General features: G+C 36.7%; 1 long non-coding RNA gene across 1 annotated transcript; it reads left to right on the forward strand.

Moving 5' to 3' along the window:
• Positions 1–10,379: 10,379 nt before the first annotated feature.
• Positions 10,380–14,494, forward strand: LOC109144681. The gene is made up of 3 exons (XR_002045583.2): positions 10,380–10,505; positions 13,119–13,201; positions 14,118–14,494. It is a non-coding gene; the product is annotated as an uncharacterized LOC109144681 (long non-coding RNA).
• Positions 14,495–18,410: the final 3,916 nt, after the last annotated feature.

Consider the following 18,410-nt stretch of genomic DNA (forward strand, 5'->3'; position numbering starts at 1 on the left):
TGCCTATTATTTTTTTTTTTACTGCCTCTCAGGATTTTTCTTTGTGTCTCTGTCCCGCACATGATGAGTATGGGGGTAGGGAGAAAATAATATTTTCACCTCATGACTGCACAAATACTTGTATTGACATAAGTGAAGAAGCAGTGTAAAATGTTAACTTGGGGTATTGTACTGGTTTTGGCTGAAATAGAGTTAAATTTGTTCACAGTAGCTTGTATGGGGCTATGTCTTGCTGAAAAAGGTGTTGGTAAACCACTGGTTGATAACTCACTGTTTTTGTTAATGCTGAGCAGAGCTTACAATACAGCAAGGCCTTTTCTGCTCCTCAGACTGCCCTGCCAGCAGGTTGTCTGGGGGTGCAGGGAAGCTGAGAGGGGACGTATTTGGGCAGCTGACCCCAACTGACCAAAAGGGTGTCATGCTCTCCTTATAAAATTTTGGGGGTGGGTAGTGCTCAGGAATTAGCTGGGCATTGGTCAGTTGCTTTATTTTTAATTATTAAGCTGTTTTTATGTGAACTCATGAATTTTCTCACTTTTATCCTTCTGTTTCTGTCCCCCATCTCACGTGGGGGTTAAGGGGACAGTGAGTGAGGGGCTTTGTTGTGCTCAGTTGCCATCTGTAGCTAAACCATGACAGGTGATTTAAAAAATATATGAAACTTTGGCTTGCTTGTCGCCAGATGCACTTCCAGGAATGATTTAGTCTTGGATTCAGAAGTCTTTTGAGATTAAAATGCAATTTCAAAAATACACCGTAGCTGTGATCAGATTCTTTGCAACCAGATTGTTTGGGGTTTTCAATCAGTACTGCTCATATCAACTCTGTTAAGTCAACTCAGTAAGTCACAAGAAAAAAACATGATTGAGCACAATATGTACTTTGGTTGCTGGTCTAGTCCCAAACAGGCAAAAGAGCTAATCCAGCTGAGGATATTTTGCCCTCTTATACGTGGATATTTAACTTCTGTTAATTCCAGGTATTGCCCACATTTGTTGAGCTGCTAAGTTTATCGCCTGGACAGTGTCAGTGGAACTGATTAAAATTTATGCAGCACTGTGCTGTTGAAAGTAAAATAACATAAGAAATTAAAATTAATAAAGAGTTGGGGGACTTTGCTGGGGTTCTCTTGAGACATGTGTAAGTGAAAAAAACAATTCCTGTGTACTTAAGAAAAACAAAACAAAACAACAAAACAAACCAACTCCCTGAAAAATTTATTTTGGGGAAGTTTTCTTATAAGTATACCTTAAAACACAGATATATATATATAACCACTGGTATTTTGAAAAGATTCCTGTCTGCCTCAGTGACAAAATACTTTTGACCATATACAGAGGATCATATTTTATTAATGGCTGTATTTGAAAAAAAATATATGATTACATACAATTTTCTGCTAAATTATGTGTCTTTCACATCATTAATATAACAGCTACCTCATCAAAATATTAGCTACCATTCCATCATGAGAAGATTAATAGAAAAGTTTAGAAAGAAGCTGAGCCTGATCAGAGTTTTGGAAATTTTAATTTGGAATGGCTTTGACCATCATTCAGAGTCTTTTGAAAGTAGAGAGATTTCAGCTGCTTTCATTTACTTGGACATGTGAGTTATTGGCAAGAATAACAAATATTCCGTGGTCATCAAACTGGAGCATGAGATACTTCACTACAGATGATCTGCTAACTTTTCATTTCCTCGTGTAGCTTGATAAATTTAAACAGGTTCACTGATGGCCTCTAAGCCCTGTAAGAGCTAGGCCTTTCAGTTCTGCAGTGCATTTTTCAGTTACAGATCACTACAAATGTCAAATCTCTAGTCAACTACATGATAATACCAATAGTTAAAAAAGAGAAAGCAGGCAATAACAAAGAAATGTTAAAAGTAGCAAGTATCCTTCTGTAAATGCTGGCTTTAAATTCTTCAATTTCATTTTCACTGTAATATCTGTGATCAATTTTTAAAATTTGATTTAGTATTTTTTTATTATAAGTTGAATGTTAGACATTTCAGTGAAGTCCTTGTGTTTTCTGTCACCCAAATAATCTGAAATTTAACCTATTCATACGAATTATTTGCATGATATCGAAAGTGAATCCACATACACAGTACAAAATCTTAATACTTCTGAAAAGAAAATACCTCTGAAGACTACTGACTCAGGCAAAGGCTGGCCTTCATGATACCAGAAACAGAACTGTTCTTCACACATTTAGAACAGGGCCCACCATGTGCCTTATCCATAACTGAGATGGTAGGTAGGACTTCTGCTATGCTGATAACAAAATACCCACTTTGCCCAAGCTAGAAAGGTTCATGGACACCATATACAATACAGTCAGACAAGGGCTGAAGTGGAATTCTGCTACAGAGAGTTGGTATCACCAGTTACAGCAAATAAATTTCTGCCAATAAGACTCTAAAGCTAATGCATTGTGCAAAGCCTGCACAATTGAGCTGTCAGAGATTTACACTGATTTTCCTCGTTTATGTGGGCCTGGGAGCAATCCTTAACTGATTATATGAATAGATCTGCAAATTTCATAGCAAAATTAGGTGTATTTATAGTTGGGCTGGTCCTCTGTCAATTCAAAATACAGTGTATTCCAGTCACTCTGTAAAGAAGTATTAATCAAATGCTACTTAAGTTGATATAGTGATAGAATTGAGCAAAACTTATAAGACTGTTCCAATACCTTGAAAATTAATTCATTTTTATTAATTTTTGTTTTGTGTATTTGCCTTTTGTGTTTGCTTTCTATGAACACCAAGTGTTTTGCTTGCATAAATGTTCTCAGAAAAAGCATTTTACCCAAATTCTCTGAGTGCACAGCACATATCAAGACAATCCACCAATAAAATTATGACTAAAATGAAACATTAGTAAGTAATTGAGTTTGAGTCACCCTTGGTTATTCAGCTATATGTTGTTTCTTGCAGAACATTTAAAGTATTTGGAGTATTTTTCAAAACATCCTCCTGCTTGAAGAATGACAAGTAATCAAACTTTCTATTGTAATAGGTCAAATGATGTTTTGTCATGGTAAGTACATTTTTCATTTTTAAGGCTTAGAAGACTAGAATAAACTACACATTTCTTAGTTTATCTGTAATAAGCTGTGAACATTTTTTAAAAATTGATTTCTCAGAAGCATCTTGTATCCTAAGCCTGGTCTGGTGAAAGTAACAGCTCTCTAAATAAACTACTCAACTCCTGAAAGAATGAGAAGCAGCAAACCCAAAACCATGCAAGGATTGGATGCTTATACTCAGAAACAGATCAATATTTAATGCAACTTTCAGAACATTCACAGTATTCTGAAGAAAAAAAAAATTGTTAGACTCAACACACATATTGTGGTTTAGTAGAGAATGTCCTAGACCTGCTATAACTACTGTGTGTTTTAAATTAGATTCTGCCATTGTTCTGTGTAATATCTGCTTGAAAAATAGTCCCATTGTCAGCATGGGTGAAATACTGACTGTCCAATTTAACACATCTCTCTACGAGTCTGAATTAAAAACCTCATTAGAGGGTACTTGGAACACAGGCTTGTGCCTTTGTCACACAGGCTGTGTGCCTAGGGTTAGGCAGCAGTATTTGTAGAGTGCAACTGCAAAGTCTACTGAAATACTGTTAAGGACTCTGATCTGCAAAAATTGGAAACAGGGATTCTGATAAGTTGGAAGAGAATCACTCTAACCAGAGACAGTATTTTTACAGTTGTAATAAAAAATTATGTACCTGGAAAATTTTGATCCAGACATGGATTAGGACATCAAATACCTCTGAAATCCGTTTGTATTTCGATCTTGTAATATTTAACGTGTCTCTTGCTCTTAAAAGTTTCTCTGTAGATGTTTTACATCTTTAAATCTGATACATATTTTCGCTTTCCATTTGCATGATTTTCACTGACAGTTTTTTGCTATTATAATAAAAAATATTATGTTAAATCTTACATTCCACCTTAAGTAAAACATTTAATAGATTCTCAGAAGGAATCTGATCACCTGTGATACCTAAAGGATGTCAACAGACAAGATAGAATGGTAACAGAAGAAGAGTGGAAAGGAACTGATACACAGTGTTGAACACAAATTCTTTGTCTTTTTCTGGTTTGATAGCTGAATTTGACCTTTTCTAAACAATTTGGCTGGAGATAGGTCAGCACTGGAAAAAAATAAAAAGTAAGATATAACAAAAATCATTTGGGGGCTGAGAGATCATGTGGCTTATAGGTTCAAGGGAGCTGTTTCGTTTGGGAAGTGAGATGTTTGCCAAGGAAGCAAAAACCGAGAAAATAAAAATCTGTTAGAGGCAAACCTCAGTGTTAGTATTTAGAAGTTATTTAGACCCTGAAGAAAAATCAGATTTGCAGTTGATGTAGGAAAAAAAGGGAAAGCAGAAGAGAACTTGGTAATACAATAGATAGGGAAGATTTCTTTATTAAGGAAACAAATTATCTGCATACCTAAAATACAATTGCTGTAGCATTTTATCATGGTGTTGGTATTCTTGGCAAGATTGGTGTTGTATTTTTGTTGGTTTGTTTTTGAGTAGAGAGTTTACTTGAAAAAGACTCTTCCAGATTGTTTGGGATTGACTTTATTAGGGCACACGTGCCAGCCTCTACACTGTGTGATGAAGAATGATAGAATGCTTTCAAGTGGAACTGAGTGTATCAGGCTTTGAGACACAGCTTCTACATAAAAGTAAGTTATTTGACTAGAAAGTCACTAAATCAAACCTGAACCCATAGGCCATGGAGACATATGTCTTGAGCTACCTGGTTTCTATAAAATCAGACTCAGACATTTTAAATGGTGTTTCAGTTTAGGAAATAAATCTATTTATGATAACCATTTCCAGATCACTTGCATGGTACTTAATGCTGTATAAATATCACTCTTGAAGATGCACTTGGTAAATGTGAGGAGTTTGTAGATTCCAGAAATTTCTATTTCAGATGATCACAGCTTACACAGATCCATTCAAATAGTCTGCTTAGTCTCACTTTTGGTAAACTTTTTCACTACATGAATTCCAAAACTACTTGTTATTTCTTATTCAAGTGAAGAAAAAAAAAAAAAAAAAAAGGCCTAAAATCCAGCAAATGCATTTTTTCACTTCTAGTGGAATAAAAATACTCCTAGAAGTATTCAGAAAATCTGTATTTTTGTGTAATATTCTTTGTCCTTTCCTCAGAATCCCTATTCTGTCAGTGGTCCAGTTCAGAGAGACTTGTTAGTTGATAGGTTCAATGAATATTATATGAAGAAAAAATATCTTTTAACATGAATGTACCTATATATGTGTCAACATTTATTGTCTTCCATGACTAAGTATTAATCCTAGCTAATCCATCAAAACTGAACACTCAATATTTCCGGATTTACAGCTTTTTCTAGCAATACCAGTAAAGCTTTAATCTTCATACTACAGGACTTTAAAGATAACAGTATAAATCAGAAGATGAATATTTATGGAGTAGGTTCATCATTCCAGGTGATTATCTTAGCCTGTGATGGATGCAAATATATTGATGTTAATAGAATATATCTCTATAAGAATGAAAAAATTACCCCATACAAAGGATGGAAAAAAATCAAATCAGCTTCATTTCTTTTTCTCAAGTGAATATGCAACTCCTCCCATTTACTTTGCAAAAGCAGTTGCCTTGAAACATCAGACTATTTTACTCCATCTTCTGTATTGTTCAGTTTGTTTCAGTCAGACAAATAGAGCATATAGTCAAGACTTAATTTCCTTATTCACTGAACACAATACAGTAGAAGTATGAGTGTAATACTTCTATTGTATAGCTGTATAAGCTAATGTGAAGTGAGAGTAAAACTTTCACTCAGGTGCGCATTAGAATGCGGAGAATTTCTACAGAATGTGGCAAATAACGCTGGTTAAATAAAAAGGGTTGACATATATTACATGATCGGACCATTATTTCACTGCCAATATATGTAACTTTCTCAAAGGATTCAATGTGACAGCCTAATTTGGCTAGAGGCAAAACAGGTACATTTGATTAGAGAAAATATTTTGGTGTGTGTCAACTGAACAGTTAATGACTTTTATTTCTTTCAAATGATACATTAATCTGTCACCTACCTCAAAAGACCTTAATTATTACTGGTTCTGACTCTTGATTTTGCTTATTTTTTTCTGAATGTTGTTATATACACTTCATAATCTAAAGTGCTGAAAGAGCAGATAGAAGAAATTATGGCCAGATTCTCAGACTTAGCACTTTATCCAAAATTTTTTTTCATCAGTTTCAATGGAATTACTAATGAAATAAAGCACTAATATAATCTGAGTAAAAATGTGAACCTCCTGTAATAAATCTGATGATGATTTGACAACAGCAATCTGTCCCACTGTTGTGCCTTACAGAATAACGAAACAAATTACCATCTGTTACTGAAGGAAAGGGGTATATACCATACAAGCCTGCTACCAGAACAGGATACGTCCCTCCTAACCCTGCTTCTTGGTATCAGTAAGCAGTAGTGGGTGGAATGTGCAGAGTAGATAAAATATCAGGTATTTGATGATTATATGAACATATTCAGAAACATGGTAAAATCTGAAAAGCTACCAAACAGAGGCTTGTTGTTCTTAATAACATGACTTGCTCCAAGTGAAATTGCAAGATAATTTCCATACCTTCTGGAAAACTCATCCTTAAAATGATGAGTCAGTCATGAATTAGCAGATGGACGTAACAGGATCTCCTCTGATCAGGCCCCTGGTACTCTGACTGTGTTTTATCGGAGCCTTTGTGGAATCTCATTCCACAGGCATTCCTTTTCTTCTGCCACTTCTCTAAAGTTCGTCCTTGGTAAACCAGATAGGCTTTAACCCATAGGCTTATTGTGGCATTCAAGGTTAGGAAAATAATCATTGTAGTATCAATTAATGAAATAAGAATGAAGCCAGTTCTAATATAGTCAGCTCAGAAAACAAGATATGTTGGTTGAACACAATTACTTAAAGGTGCCTCAGAGAAGAAAATTGGGTCTGTGGCCTTTTTTTTTTTATTATGAAATATAAACAAGGCCAGAAAGTTTGTTATTTGTCTTTAAATAAATGATATTTACATTCACACTGAATATAAAAAAAAACCCAAACAAATTAATCTTTCTTGGAACATTTTTCAGATAAACTAATTAATACCTTTGAATAGCAGGCAGCATTTTTTAATGTCAAACATCATGTAAAGAAGAGGAAAAAATGTTCTCATGTCACTGACATGAGTCATGCATAGGCATGAGTATTGGACAGTTATTACCTGATATTTCTGCAGACAAAATTAACTGATCTGTAACTGTTCTACATTGATTGTAGAATATTTTTAAGCAGAACCTTGCAATCATACTTATCATGGCAATGAGATTGACAGTGAATAAGCTTTACCAAAACTATACATAAAGGGTCTGAAGTTCTCCAAAGATTGAAATGACACTTTAAACTCCTTGGTTGGTCATACTGCTGAAGACATAATTCAGCTAGCAAGGACAAGTTAAAAGACCCAGGGGTATGGGTGGGTTACCTTCTAGTGTTTGCAGCCAGCCTGGAAACTGGTCCATATCTGCTCTAATAATTTACATGCTTGCTTCTCAGCTAACCTGAAAGCATTTCCAATTGATTTTAGTGGGTTGAAATCTATGTCCTCATTTTTCTCTGTGCTATCAACATCTACAGCATTTCTGGAGAAGGAGCAATAATGGTACCATTGCCATATTTTATGAGGCAATAATAATGACCCTAGTAAAGTTAAAATGAAGAAATGTAATAAAAGGAAGGATATATGCCCAGGAGTGTAATCATGGCCATTTTTTTCCCTATCCTGACTGAAGGATTATCTTTCTGTGAGCAGACAGATTTAGAAACAGTTCCTATGAAAGAGGAAGGTAAAGAAAAGGGCAGTGTGTGATAATAACTACTCTCGAGCTCTAAAGGGAACATTCTCAGCTGGATGGAAAAGGTGAAGATTACCATGTCATAAATTCTTAAAGACTCTCATTTTCTCCAGTGTTGTCACAAAACTCTCTCTGTTTGTTGAATAAGGAAATTACAACTTTAAGTCGCTGGAAGCTGTCACTGCCAGCAAGGATGCCAGTTACATTTTTGGAACACTCTCTTACTACACCATCTGGATGCCTTTAGTACAAAGTCCAAACATGAAATCACATGGGACCACATTTGTAACAGACATACTTATTTGAGAAGAGGAAACATTTTTCCTCCATACAGAAATACTAGACTAAATCCTTAATAATATAAAAATAAACTGGATTTCTCATCTTTTTGTAACTCAGTTCTTCATCTGATCTTTCTTAGACATTTTTAATAGTACATGGGATATAGATGACAGAATCTCACGTCATGGTTTTAACATTGTGAGGTGTGCAGAGAACAGCCAGGGATTGCTTCCTTGTTTTTTCCAGTGTGACAGCTGTACTCTGTACACTGCAGTCTTACTTATCATTCATATTTACGTAAATATTAAGTATTTTACTGTCTGATAGTAAATTGTTTTGCTTACATTTTCACAATACACCATTTTCTCCTTCTAGAGGTACATAATGAAAATACATGTTCAAACCAAACATTAATTTAATTTGAAACTTTTTGCTCAAGTCTTAACCAATTCTTTTCAAAGTATCAACTGTTGCTAAAGAAAAGTAAGAATCTGTGGCTTTGCAGTATTGAAGACTTCTGTCTTCAAAGTAGTTGAATTCTTGATGACTGAGCCTTATATCTGTTACAATCACATTACGACAGCAGTTTTTGTAATAATTTCTACCCTGTGCAACTTCCATTCTCAGCATCTGTTCTGAGGTTAGGCTAAATAGATGTGAATGTTCACCCACTCTGATGGGGTATTACTGCTAAATTTTCAGTTATGCAGCAGGATCACAGTTTTTCTCAGTTCTCTTACCTGTAGTCTTTCCATATGCAAAACCAGAAAGAACAAAACATTATAAACTTACTTACACTGTTTATCTTCATTATAAATTCCAAATTGACTCTCACTTAGGTAAATAGAATCTATTATGAAGTGTTGCAGTGGGGAAACAATGAAGGGTTTAGGTCAGCATAAAACTTTGAAAATACTTCAGATTTTTCTGTATGTTTATGTGTCACATAAAATATTGGGTGGTTAATACAAATTGCTGTGGTTAGGCCTGTAAACAGAAATGACTACCTCCTAGATGTTTTCATTGCTGTAACTATAGTCAAAGAATTATTTATGTTTGTGGCTTTTTCTTGGGGAAATGCAATCTTAAAAATATATGAGACTTTTTGGTAAGATATAGTTCACTAATAATGATGCCAATGGTGCCAAAGAACTGATGCCTTAAGGCCTGGAAATAAAATCACATACAGGCCACCTTAAACCAGAAGACATTAGGCTTTCTTGAAGGCATATTAGCTCTGGGTGGTTTTCTGATTATTTCAGTTTTTCTTGTTTCAACTAACCAACAATATGGTGTGTAGTTTTTTGTACAAACTTAAACATTACCCTCAAATATGGTCCAAACCTGTGTATAGCGGGACAGTCTGCTCTTTTGGTAAGTCCTCAGTTCACAAAAGATAATACCACAATCTGTGCATTACCTGAGATGTAGTTCCTTAGAAACCAATGTACTTGTATCCATGTAGACAATGAGACAAAAGGAGAAATTGTATAGCTGCTTGTAATGTGACAGGATGCTTTATGAAGCAATAGGATAAAGCAATATGTTACTCAAATAAAGCTATTTCTGTGGCTAATTCTGACAAAGCCAGAAGAAATGAGATTTGCAGATTTGTGCTTTAACAGCAGTGTAAGTTTATTTTAGAATTGCAACCTTGAACTGCCAGTGCATCCTACTGTGACAGTAGAATTTCAGTTTTACTGAAATTGTACTTTAGGAAAAAAAATAAGAGCCTGAAAAATTATCTTTGCATGCAGTCAACATTACTTATCTCTAGAAAAAAAGGATCAGAACATTTTTTGATGCTACATTCATTTGCTACATGAGTATTGAACTTAGAACTGAATGTTTTGTGTAAAGAATGGAAAATAAATTCTTGGCTTTCATGTCTTTAACTCCTCCCTTTGTTTATCTTTTGCACTAGACTGCATTAACATCTCTGTTCATGAGAAAATGTAGAGAAGTGGATCTCTGTCTCATTTATCAACTTTCTTAGGGTGACTGAGCACTAGTGGAGCATCTGTAAGTATCAGTTATATAATAAGATTATGTGATAAAGGTGTTTAAAATAAATGCAATGTATTTTGAGAATGAGGATCATTTCAATGGCATAACATTTCTTCTTGGACAGGAAAGAAAATGTGCGTTTCCAAATTTAAAAAAAAAAAAAAAAGGAAGAAGAAGAAGAAAGAAAAAGAAAGGATTAATTATGCTTTTATGTTTTATTCCCTGTTTCTGACTGGTTTAGCAGCTACCAGCTACAAGCTGGATGTCAACAGGTAAGTCCTCTGTTACTCTCAATGCTTTACAACCTCATATTTTGGCAAAATAAGCTTTAAATGCGTAAGGAAATTTATCACAAGTCAGGAAGTTTCTTAAAAATGGTATTTTCAAAGTCCTTAAGTTACAGATAAAAAAATAATGACCTATGATTTGCAATGCCAAATAAAATGAATGGGTAGGCCAACCAGATACTAAGCACCTCTGAAAAATCAGTCTATCAATCTCAGTGTCCATTATCTTCCAGAAATGTGAAACAGGAATAACAGAAGCACCCTACAAGTTGGTGGATTTATGTGTAATTCACTGAAATTTCTAAGATGCTCAGATACTGTGGTGATGAATTCTTACAGCTACAATGGCAAATAATAGAAGTAAGCAGAATTAATTATTAATTTATGTGATGTTATTTCTTTTTACACTTACATCTGCTGAAAAGGACTAAAAATAAGATTATTTTGAACTGAAAAATAACTGGTATTTTTCTTCTTGAAAATGCAGGATACGGAATTTAAAAGCTGACTCGAAAGTGTTTGTGACTATGTCAAAACCAAATTCTGTCTTCTTTAAGGTGTAGACAACTTCAGTTAATAGTACTGATAGCTGTGAATTTCAGTTATTAGATATACATTAACAAAATAAATGTACACATCATTAATTTTTAATTTTAGTCTCCAAATTTATGTTGCATGAAAGACATAAGATGAAGAGATTTCCTTCTGTTTTAGTCTCTGCTTAGGTGTTATGTGCAGTATCAAATCAAAATCTTTTTGTGTTTTCTTGCCCAGGAGAAATCCATAATGTTATTTGGAATACATTCTCCCAGTGAAATACATTCTCTCAAATATTTTCATATTTGTTTCTTCAGTGAAAATGGCTTTAGAAGAATTGTAGCATGGGAGAGTAGAGTTCTCATCTCCACCAAAAAAAAGGCTTTGAAATACTATGCCCTCGCTGAATAGCACCAGGGTGGACTTGGAAATAAGACATGTGTGTCACATAGAGGGAATACCTAAACAAAACATCCCAGTCCTGGAGTAAACTAGTAGACCACTTGAATGAGAGATGTGTACCAGTTACAGAGGGAAAACTTATGTCCTTCTTCACCTCTTCTACATCAAATGCCACTTTCACATTTTGTGCTAGTCACAAAAACAGGGTCCTCGCTTCCAGCACTTCTCTTTCTTCCTGACTGGAGTGTCCATCATCCTCCCTCTCGATCTCTATGCAGATATTCTGTCTCACAGCCTTGGACAAATTAAGTCATCTTACCTGTAACAACACAGACAATTTGCACTAGTTGAAATGGAATCAATCAGATTGCTAGGGCAGCTCTAGCTGACTTTCACACCATTCAGTTTCTTCTCTCCTCTCATGGTATGACTGGCCATTAATCACCTTTCCTCTGGGCTAATAAGTTGATCTTGAATGAAAAGTGCAGAATTCTCTGGCTGAATAGTCTGGCAACAGCTTCAGTGTTTTAGTGCAAAAGACCAGATGCTCTTGACTTTGGAGTGTGGTGTACTTCTGTTTGTCTTTGGCTTCAGCTATAGCTGGCTTCCTTCTTTAGTTGTGGCAGATTATATCAAATTTGTAGCACTTTAATTTTCTGTAACTATATTATCACTGATTATGTAAATTATGTGAAAATATTCTGTTTATTGACAATGAAGGAAGAAAGATCTCGGCAAATATGCTCTTCAGAATAGTAGCCTTCACTCTGTAAGGGTTGTTTGCAAGCCTACAATGTTTTAGGGAAACTATCATATGTTAAAGACATTAGATTTTACATGTAGGTAAGACATGCAAATGTCTCTACTCGCTCTAAACCTCTAGTCTTCAGTTTCAGTTATTTCTATGTGAATGACATTTCCCTTGTGAGTCTGCTTCTATCCATATTTCAGTAACAGAGATGGGCCACTCAGTATTGGGTTTGGTGGGTTGACCTCATCTAATGGAACTGACTCCTTTCTGCTGTGTGTCAGGGAGAAAAAATAAGGCAGGTGATAAGATTCATGGATTGAGAAAAAAAAAAAGGTCTAATATGTGGAGCAAAAGGTACATGTGCAAGGAGAGAAAAAAAGGAATTATTTCTTTCTTCCTGTCAGCAGACAGAGGTCTAGCCACTTCCTGGGAAGCAGAGCTTCAGAATGCATAACAGTTACTTGGAAAGAAAATGCTTTAACCATCAACATACCTGCTTTTTTTTTTGGTTTCTTTGAGCTTTTTGAAGACAAAATCATATGGTACAGAATATTGCTTGGTCACTTGTTGCAGTTGTATCCTCCCAGCCTCTTGCTCACCTCCAGCAAACTCACTGGGGGAGCAGAGTGGGAGAAAAAAAAAGCCTTGACTGTGCAAGTACTGTTCAACAATAGCCAAAACACTGCTGTGTTATCAACACTGTTTAGTCACAAAGTCAAAGCACAGCACCACACTGGCTCCTGAGAAGAAAGTTACTTCTATCCCAGCCAGGCCTGGAACAGGTGGGGACCAGCAGAAGACTAGAAGGCTCACTGGTTCTTTCTTTTCCATATGACAGTTCTAGGTTGATGCTTGTTGCATTAAAAGGCAGATAGGACATGAATTTTCAGAACAATTTTCTTTTTCAGTGCCTGCTGTTAAAATAATTTTATTTCACCTTGGAGACTGCAGTATTGTGAATGGCAGGGGAGATGTTTCTTCAGTATCTTCAGTAAGTACTCTGCTCTCTGGAATAGTTTTCAAGGACTGTTGCTCCAGCATAATGCCACACAATGTAAGCAACTTCTATATATGTAGCATTTCATTTGACATTTTCAGTTCTCTGTGTATCAGTAAATGTACGTACAAACTAACATTCATTAAAGAACAGTGGCATTTTCCCCTCTTCCCAGCACAGAGCCAGGGCTACATTTCAGAATCACGTCAATGGTGGGTGAGGGAGATTGGTGGGCTGGGCTGGAGACTCTCAAACCCCAGAGGAGCCAGATGGGATATTTTATCACAGTGAGGTGTGTTCCACTCGCCCATTATTTAGAGAGTTTGTTTGACTACAGCATGAGATAAAATATCACACATTTTAAATGCACAATGGCTGCTGCAAATTTAAATTATGTTAAAAACCAAAAAATGAAAGACCAAATACCTAGGTGAAAACTGAAACTGTAATTGTTGTAAACCTTTTTGATGGATTTTCATTGGGTACTGTACTGTGTTTGTGTGATGGGGTTTGGGGGAGGTGGGGAGGTGGTGCTACAGGGATATCATCAGTGAGATGCAGCCAGAAGTTTCTGCTGTGTCTGACAGACCCAGTGCCCAGCTCCAGGACAGACCCGCTTTTGGCCATGGCCAAGCCAATCAGAGGTGGTGATAGCACTTCTGGGGTTGCATATCTAAGAATTAAAATGCTACAATAAGAAGCAAAGCAGAATCCTCAGACAGGTGCAAAAAGGGAGCTCGCTTATTGCCAAAACCAGGACTTTTTAAGTAATTAGGCCTTAATCAGTAACATTCCATTAAGGCCAAACAAGTATAATTCAACCAACCATCATAAACCACGATGTGAACACTTGGTGGTTATATAACTTGTTTTCCACGGTTAGATAACTTGTTTTCCACCTCTATTCCAGCTGAGTCATTACCCGGAATCCTTCTCTGCTTAGCTGAAGTACAAGGAGTTAGCCATGATTTTACAAAGGCAACCAGGCCCTTATTCTGTAAGGCTTCGCTTATCTGTAACATTAAAAACAGAAAAGTTTTTGAGCAGTGGGGTGAGAACATGTGAGAGGAACAACTCTGCAGGCACCAAGGTCAGTGCAGAAGGAGAGGCAGAAGGTGCTCCAGGCGCCAGAGCTGATTCCCCTGCAACCTGTGGTGCAGACCATGGTGAGGCAGCTGTGCCCCTGCAGCCCATGGAGATCCATGGGAGTGCAGAAATCCACTTGCAGCCCCTGGAGGAGACCCACACTGGAGCAGGTGGATGCCTGAGAGGAGGCCTGAGAACCCATGGGAACCATGCCCTGGAACAGGCCTCCTGGCAGGGACCTGCAGACCCATGGAGAGAGGAGCCTACACTGGAGACATTTTCCTGTTTTGTGACCCCATGGGGGACCCACGCTGGAGCAGGCTGTCCTTGAAGGACTGTACCCTGTGGAAGAGTGACCCACATTGGAGCAGTCTGTGAAGAACTGTTTCTTGTGGGATGGACTCATGTTGGAGAAGTTCATGGAGAACTGTCTCCTGTAGGAGGGACTCCACACTGGAGCCAGGGAAGGACTCCTCTCCATGAGCAGTAGCAGAAACAATGTGTGATGAACTGACCATAACTTCCATTCTGTGTCTCTCTGCACTACTCGTGGGGAGGAGGTAGATCTGGGAAGGAGGGAGGAGTGGGGGGAAGATTTTTAAGATCTATTTTCTTCTCATTATTCTGCTCTGATTTTGTTGGTAATAAATTCAAGTAATATCCCCAAGTTCAGCCTGTTCTGTGACTGTACTCGATGAGTGATCTCTCGCTGTCCTTACTTCAGTCATGAACCTTTAACTGTATTTTCTGTCCCTCTCCATTTGCAGAGGGAGGTGATAGAGCAGCTTTCATGGGTACCTGGCATACAGCCAGGATCAACAGGCCACAATGTTTTTGGTGCTGAAAATGGGGAATGAGCCAGGGACCTTTAGGGACCTTGGAATTTTTAGTCTGTCAAACTATTCTAATAAGAAATACAATATTCATCATTTATATATTGTGTTAACTGCAAGACAAATATCACTGATGCCATTTTTGAAGTTTAAAATTAGATTTGTCTCTAAACATACCATTGTTAAGTATTTTCTTTTTGTGTCTGTCTTCTCTGTCTGTCTCCCAAATCCATACCTTATTTTACTTATTCCAAAAGAATTAACTGCTAACAAGAGCTCTTAGGTTTGTCAGCTACACTTCACAGACAGTTTAACAAGCTACTTATTATAAATCTTCTTAGAGAAAATCTTGTTTAAAATTACATAGTTTGCATTTATAATGCTGAAGTAATGCTAGTTTACAGGTTTATAGGAATAAGAATAATAACAAGAAATAAACGTAAGCTGTGCAACGAACATCCCTTCATGAAGAAAAAGCTGCAGTTTAAAGATCAACTGTTGACAGAAACATGGTTTCTGATCAAACAGCTGGAGGAAATCCTGAGTTAAAAGATGTCTTTTGTTAAGCATCTTACAAGAATTATCCATACACTTGCATAGCTAATCCAGGTTACTGATCTTCAAAAAGACATGACAACATAACACATGGGCTGTAACTTGTTAAAATGCCCATAAATCATTATGACATGAATAATAAACTCTAGCTAAATGCATGGTTGTCAGTTCTATAGGATTAAAAAGGTTTATTTGAAGGGTTTAATTTAAAGGGTTCATGTAAATATCCCCAAGGCTTTGCATTAATGCACAAGTTATTCTGCAAATCTGCTTTTTAAATTGACAGTGACAGCAAAAAGAGAATTTTTTTTTTTTTCCTTTGGATAAAACCTGTACACAAATGCCATAAAGCCTTCATACCGTGGTGACTAAGACTAGATCTAATGAAGAAATTAAGCACCTACAACTTAGGTCCTACAATGTCTCAATGGTTAGCTCCTCCTCACTAACACAAGTACAGAAAGAGGTATTGAGTTTGCTTCAAATAAATGGGGCATTCAGATTCCACAGCATTCATTTGAAAATCTAGATGTTTATCAGGGAATTTTGGTTAGTTTCCATTCCCTCTGAAACTACAGGATGATAGGAAGATTGCTCAGACAAGGTTGTTCAGGGCTTTATCCTGAAAATCTTGAACCTTGAAAATCTTCAAGGATGGAGAGAGCACAGCCTCTCTGGGCTGTCTCTTCAACTGCTTGGCTGTCTGCAGGGTGAAAGAGTCTCCTTACAAACAACTGTTTTGCCCTGTGCTTGTCATCTCTCATTTCCCCACTGTGCACCACAGCGAAGGTAACTCCATGTTGTCAATAAACTATTCAGAGGTACCAGCAGGCTGCATTTATTTCCACCCAAGGCCATTTCTCCTCCAGGCTGAACAAGCCCTGGTCCATCAGCCTCTCCTCACAGGAAAAGTGTCACAGACCTCAGCCGTCTTGAAGGCCCTCCCTCCTTCCTGTGCTGGAGGGATCCCACAGCTTGGAGTATACAGACAGGAACTTAGGAGTGCTGAGCAGAGGTGGACAGTCCCTCCCCTCAGGGTCCTGGCTATGTCCCTGTGAATAACTCCCAGGGTGCTGTTGGCCATCTCTGCACCTGGGGACACTGCTAGCTCATGTTCAGCTGGTGTTTCCCAAGGCCTCCAGGTTCTTTCCATCCACCTTGCCAAGGGAAGCACTAACTTTGTTGAATGTCATAAAGTTCAGTACTATGAACTGACTGAAATAATACACCTAGTATTATTTCCCAAAAGATTGAGAATGAAAATAAGATCATTAAATCCCCGGATGAACCAGCAATCCATCACTGCTAGATGTTCTAGCTATCAGAGTATCGAACTGCAATCACATACTTTCTGAATTTTTGGTGTGGTGCCTTATCTCTAAATCCCATTTTAGATTAGTATATCTTTTACTAAATGATTATTGATAGCTTCTAAACATATGGTCTTATAGGAGAACATTTGCTAGACCCTGTTATGTTCAAACTTATTCCAGCACTACACGGCTCTTAGTCTAAATCAAGTCTTCTAGGATGTTTCCTTTGTTGTTGCTTTATAGTTTTGTTTGTCTAACAGTGTTGGTTTTCCTCAGACAGTTTCCTGGTAAGGCATATCACTCTGGTCCACCTCAGCTATCAATAAACTAGGTTTCTGCATCTACTCCAAAAGCAAAATACGCTGTTGGGATTTAGCCTTCCACAGGAAATTTATTTCTGGAGTTACTCAGAAATGAACAGATAAATATACTGCCATTGTTCAAAGAAATGAAGAAGGCAGAAAATTTATTAATTTTCATAACCAGTTTTAAAGCAAATATGAAAAGCAGGATAGTGTACAATATAAATTAGAATAAAATTCTCTAAACCCATGGAAATCTGGCAGTAAAAATTATGTGTCTCTTCTAATGGCTAATAGAACATTGAACTGTGGCTTTGGTATGAATTTTACTAAGGTTTGCTCTAAGTTGTCTAAGTTGCTGTACAATGTGAGCATTTACTTTATTTACTAACTAATTGGGGAGCTGTGACAACATTTAAGTAAGTTTGGGGGGTTTTGTAGGTTTTGTTGGTTTGTTTGTTGAGGATTTTTATGGTGAAGGTAAATGTTAAAGGGTGTTCTCTGAGAGGACTTTACAAAGAAAAGAAAGGTGGAATAGAATTAAATGCTGCGATCAGAAAATGTCATAATGGAATCTTCTGTGTTTATTATTTTAAGCAATTTTTCCTTGTCTTCCTGACATCTATGGAAAAATCCTGGATGTTTTTAAGGTGGTTTTTGTATCTCATATTGAAAATGAAAAATGGTAGACTGGTCCAGCATTTTTCAAACAATACAGACATTTCAGTACTTGCCTTTTTTTGTCAAGTTTGGTTTTTTTTTAATTGACAGCATCTGACAATTTCTGAGCTCATAATACTAAATGAAAACAATTGAAACTTTATCAAGGTCTTTGCAGGATTTGTAGAAGTGTTACAACGAACGGCCAGGCTTTTTTCACTACTCTTCCCATAATGAGATTTTGGTTACAGTACTGGAATATTAAAAATCAATATAATGTGGAATACTCAAACAGGCTAGTGTCATATGAAGAAAAATTATGAACAAAGAAAATGGAATTTATATCTTCAAATAAAAGGAACCTAATAAGCCATTAAGTGAATGGCATATGCAGATTGAAAAGGAAATTAAGGAAATCCTTCAAAGAAGAAGAAAACCTCGAAATTTCAGTGGT

The sequence above is a fragment of the Corvus cornix genome, chromosome 2 (genome assembly GCF_000738735.6).
Source record: "Corvus cornix cornix isolate S_Up_H32 chromosome 2, ASM73873v5, whole genome shotgun sequence".
NCBI classification, from domain to species: Eukaryota; Metazoa; Chordata; class Aves; order Passeriformes; family Corvidae; genus Corvus; species Corvus cornix.